Here is a 6,147-nt window from a genome sequence, read left to right on the forward strand (position 1 = left end):
ATTGACAAACAAGGACATTGCGAGGTAATTCTCACTTCAATTTGTTGTGTGATTTGAATACTCTCTTTGTCAACAAATCCCTCAGATAGTTAATATGATTGGCTTTATTAATTATATTTTTTAAAAATTTTCATGGTATTAATAAAATACTTGGTAAACAACTATATAGCATTATTTTGTATTATAACTTTGATATTTAATTAAAAAATAATGCACAAAAAAATAATAGACAATGTAGTGAATATAATCAATTGATGAATTTGAAATTTGAATGTAAAGAATTTTTACTTGGAGAAATATAAAGACAATAGAACTAATAAAATTATGTCTCTTAATTAATTTATTGATAATGAATAATTTTTTTTTTTAGTAAAGATATTGTAGGGACAATGTAGCGAACATAATCAATTGATGAATTTGAATGTAAAGAATTTTTATATTGGAGAAAAATAAAGACATATAACTAATGAATTTATTTCTCTTATTTAATTTATTGATAATGACTAATTTTTTTTAATAACGACATTGTAGACACATAATTCTTAATTAAAGAAATGCATATGTATTATTTTTTGTTGTAGCTACTAAATTATTATTTAATTTAATAAGACTAAAATAGAGTACTAATTATGCCAACTTTGATTAGGATGAGGTTCGAACCTAAGACCTTTCTTATTGAAATGAATGAGTAAGTTAACGGTGAACTAACAGAAAGTAACGGAAAAGGTAATATTTAACGGAAAAGTTAACGGATAATCATATTCATTAAGGATAAATTAGTAAATCTTAAGGAAAAATTAAAATCTGATCAATCTGAGCCATTCATTTGATTAAAAAAAATTGACCGCCATTCTTTCTACCCATTATAGGCCTAACTCTCTTGGGCTCTTATTAGTATATATACATATATATATATATATATATATATATATATATATATATATATATATATATATATATATATATATATATATATATATATATATATATATAGAGAGAGAGAGAGAGAATTAAGTTCTAATGCGGGTGAATGTTTCCCGTGCGGTTGTGCGGTTTTAAGGTGCGTGAATTTTGTACTTAAGGTGTGTCAGTCTTGTGCTTAAGGTGCATGAGTTGTGTGCTTAAGATGTGTGGGTGTGTACTTAATGTGAGTAATTGTTGAAACTTAAAGTGCATGAGTTTTGTGCTTAAGGTGCGTGAGTCTTGTGCTTAAGGTGCGTGAGTCTTGTGCTTAATGTGAGTACTTGTTGAAACTTTAAGGTGCTTTTGTTTTATGCTTAAGGTGCGTGAGTTTTGTGCTTAAGGTGCGTGAGATTTGTGTTTAAGCTAGGTGCGTGAATTTTGTGGTTAAGGTGCGTGTGTTTGTGTTCTTAGGGTGTTTTGTTTGTGTGCTTAATGTGCGTGTATTGTGTACTTAAAGTGTATCAGTTTAATGCTTAATGTACGTCCACCGGCACAACAGCGCGGGAAGCCCTCCCCGCACCTGATCCCTTCCCTATGTAATATGTGTTGTATAATTATATAATGTTTGTAAATGATTTAAAACAAAATATATAGTTATACAAAAAAGTTCAACTAATATCTTTAGCATAATTGGTCTTGTCAGGTTAAGATTAAATGAGATATTAAGAGTTCACTTATTACTACTAATAATACTTTTAAATTCTAGAGTTAATACCCGATTTGGTCTCTCAACTATTAAGATTTAACTAATTTGGTTCTCTATTATTAAAGTTGCTCAATTTAGTCTCCAACTATGCATGTTTTTATCTGAAATGGTCTTCGGTCTATTTTTCCGTCAAACTAGCTTGGATGGTAAAATAGGGAATTCAAATAATCAACTTCTTCTTCCCTAACTAAATAAATCATGAGAAAAGCGGCACAAACATAGACACCTATTTCTTTTTTCGGGTGAGGTTCCAGATTCGGCAACACATGTTCTCGAAGCGAGAGATGCGCTCCATGGTGTTGCGGGTAGCCACCACCTTAATCCATGTTCGGTGAAGGTCCGTCTTGTCCACCCCGGAAACTACCTCCTCCACAAAGTGCTTGGTGGGATTGAAATGGTCTCATTCTTAGAGGTTAATCACAAACGGCATGCTCTCCACCTCAATAACCGACTCGCCGTTGTCCAAAATCGCTTCCAGGTACCCTTTTATCCACTCATTCCCAACCAGTTTCCTCGAAATCTACGGAGATCAACCAACCAAAAAAAAAAAAACAAATAATACACGTGTGTGTGCACAGGCATGCGTCTCTGTGTGTGCGCGCATGTGCGTGTGACGCATAAGGAACTGACAAAAAAAAAAGGAATCTTTCGTGTATTGTAGTTGCAAACAACATTATTTCTTCTTGAACCCATTACAATTAACAACCACCTCTACAAATTTCTGTTGAACACTGTTGTAGGGTTATGATTCTTGGTTAAAATATGGATGATATCTCAAGTTTTTAATTTATGAATTTTGCGATTAGGGTTAGATTTTGGGAATTTTAGAATTTGGAGGTTTTTGTTTCACTCAAACTTAGCCAAAGAGTTGAGATGAAAATGGACACCTGAAATGGAAAATAAAGTGAATTTACATTTCTGTCCTCGGTTTTAATGTCTAACAAATGATAGTTTGACTCTAGGACTATTTCGGATAAAAAAATGCATAATTGAAGACTAAATTGAACAAATATGGTAGTTAAGGACTAAATTGGTGAAATTTTAATAGTCGAAGGACCAAATGGGGTATTCACTCTAAATTCTAATACAAATCACCATTAAATTAAATAATATTTAAATAAACTTGGGGTAGCGGTAGGGGTAGGGGTGGCTGGTTATAAGGTTGACCTGCTTGTTACACTGTTACACGGGACAACCTGTATAATCCGTGTACCCCTTATGAGCTAAATGGGGGGAGCATATTCAGTCCCTATTCTTACTCTTCAGTTTTAGTTATGTGATTCAGTCCGTTTGATAAACCCGATAGCTCGAAATTTAGGGTTAAGACTAACTCATCCAAAAAATAAAAAGTAAAAAATCAACTAACCCAAACAAATAAATCTGATAACTAGATATGACTAGCTCAAAAGCAAGCAGGCAAATATTTTTTACATTCCTAAAATTACAGTTTTCTCGTATATACTAGTAACTTGAGATCACACATTTGTCGCTCCCGTATTCTGCCAATCTGACGTAATAAACACGCTTCAAATTGAAATATAATGTAATTATTATTGTGTGCACATGTTATCAATAATATATATTTAGTACATAAATAATGTATTTTTAATATATTAAAATATATTTTTTATTATGATCCACGTAGCATTGTGTGAACCATAGTCCACACAATAATTTGCTACTATAATGTTCTTTGGCTGCATAATCATATTTACTTTTTACCTGCCCTTATCGGACTTTAATTTGTTGTACACAATTTTTTGGCTAATATTATTCATTAGAGTACTATATTGGCTCTGTTTGGTTCAATTTTGACTTATTTAACTACTATTAGTTATTTAATGCGATTAAAAATTAATATGAGTGTTTGATTAATTAGGTTTTTGTAATAACTTATTGCTACAAAATGCTAAAATTCAAAAAGTTGCTCAAACTAGCATTTTCAATTAGGTTTTTGAGAAAGCCTTTGTATGTAATCAACTATTAACTAACAGCTAATTTACCAAATATTAGTCTATAATTAGCTAATATTATCAACTAGTCAAACTCACTAACACAATCAGCTTTCTGCTATTTACCAAATACTTCCTTTATGTTATCAAGTTTAACTTAAAGCTCTTTAATATATATGACGTATATTTATATTAGTAATTTAACTATCAATTGTTTTAAATTGTTAGGTTAGTAATTTTATTTATTTAATTAATTAACATGCATGTGGTATGATCAATTAATTTATGACTAGCCTGTATGGACAATTCAGGTGGTCATAGAGGTATAGTTTGGGAAGAATAATCAAGGATCGGGTCTCACCAGTGGCAGTGTGGAGCAACCTCTCAAAGTGAGGGGGGCTCCTTGTGCATAATAAGCAAAGGTCTGTGAACAACCTCTCAAAGTGAGGGGTGCTCCTTGTGCACAGTAAGCAAAGGAAAATATTCTTAAAGACCGAGTCATACATCAAGATAAAAAATATTTAAATTAAAACAAAATATAGAACATAATTATTTAGATAAAATAGTTTGAATGGAAAAATACATTATAAATCGGTCATCTCACTATTAATATTAAAAAAGAAATAATAAAAAAGAGAAGAAGTTTAATGTTACAAATAAAAAATTCAATTAAAATTCTTACTATTAATATTAAAAAAGGTGAAAAACAAAAGTTAACTCATCTCCCTATTACTATTAAAAATGAAAAAAAGAAAATCACAATGTTACAAATAAAAAATCCAATTAGAATTCTAACATATTGTTATTTAAAAATTCAAAAACAAAACTAAAGTGCTTTAAGATTTGAACTACAAACCTGCCGTACATATTACATGGAAGTAGTAAATTTACAATCTAAGCCAAGCCAATCTTTAATTACATTTTAGTACGTTTAATATATATATTATATATATGGGGTGAGTGAGTTGGGGCAGCTGCCTCAACTACCCTCATTGTGGCTCCATCAGTGGTGTAGGGGACCCTTGGAATTGAAAATTTAACTTTTTGGGAAGAAATAATTTGCAACTAATCAATAAATTATAAATTTTAATTAAGAATGTAACAAGTAGTCACTTCAAAAATTAATTTCGTTTCAATTTTAAGCAATCGTTATGCTATGGACCCGTGTCCAGCATACATTGTGGACACGGATTGAAACGGCGACGTTTCAATGTAATGCATTAACGGTGCCGGTAAGTGGCACCGTTATCTTCCACCAATCATCTTTTTTTTTTTTATTTAAATTTCAGTACCCGACTTTCGTCACGATTAAGCATCCATTTTCGTGGGTTTCTTGTCGATCAAGCTTCCATGTCTTCTTCGCAAAAACCTCTCGTCAACGCTCATTCTCCCATTTTCACCATTCTCTCTATTTTTCGTCAACACTGACTCCATCACCCATTCTCATAGTCAAAAGCTTCACCGTCGTTTGCACGCCAAGTCTCCATCGTCTACTCTACTTGACTTTGTCACCATACAGGTATTATGTGTCTGACATTCTTAAACAAGGATTTATAGAACATAAACATGTACATTCTGTATACATTTTGTGATTTTGAACTAGGGTTTGTATCACATAAACTCTGTACATTCTGTATACATTCTGTACATTCTCGAATGTTGTGTATATGGACTTCAAAGATTACAAACATAGTGTTCAAAAGGTTGTGATTCTAGAGTTCAAAACTATAAATATAGATTCGAAAATTGTGTGAATGTTCATAAATTTTGTGAATGAAGAGTTATAACATTATGAATATACAGTTCAGACATTATGAATGTGGAACTCTGTAATTTGCAAATTGTGAATATAGAGTTATAAGATTATGAATGTAGAGCTATAACATTATGAATGTGGAACTCTGTAATTTGCAAATTGTGAAAATAGAGATATAAGATTAGGAATGTAGAGTTATAACATTATGAACATACAGTTCAAACATTATGAATGTGGGACTCTGTAATTTGCAAATTGTGAAAATAGAGATATAAGATTAGGAATGTAGAGTTATAACATTATGAACATACAGTTCAAACATTATGAATGTGGGACTCTGTAATTTGCACATTGTGAATACAACACTTTGTAATTTGATGCTCATGTTATTCTTTTTGTAGAGCATGGTTGGATTTATTCGGCACACCCCATCCCCCCTCTACTTAAGGATTATATGTCCATGAAACTCATTTTAATTTTGTCCTTTGTTATACTTTGTCATACATAAAGTCATTCATTTCTAATGTTTTCAATGGAAACAATGGAATCTGAACCTACTTTAAAGGAAGTGGTAAGAGAAATTCAACGAAAAATGACACGAAGTAGAACAACACAAGCTGCTGAGACATCACAGCCACAGCCAGATAAGCAAAGAAAGCGAAGAAAAACAACAAGAGTAGTCTTGAACTCACAAGCTGCTAAGCCATCGCAGCCACAGTCAGAAAAGCAAAGCAAGCAAATAAAAACAACGAGAGCAATCTTGAACTCAC

The sequence above is a fragment of the Ipomoea nil genome, unplaced genomic scaffold (assembly GCF_001879475.1).
Source record: "Ipomoea nil cultivar Tokyo-kokei standard unplaced genomic scaffold, Asagao_1.1 scaffold1900, whole genome shotgun sequence".
Lineage (NCBI taxonomy): Eukaryota > Viridiplantae > Streptophyta > Magnoliopsida > Solanales > Convolvulaceae > Ipomoea > Ipomoea nil.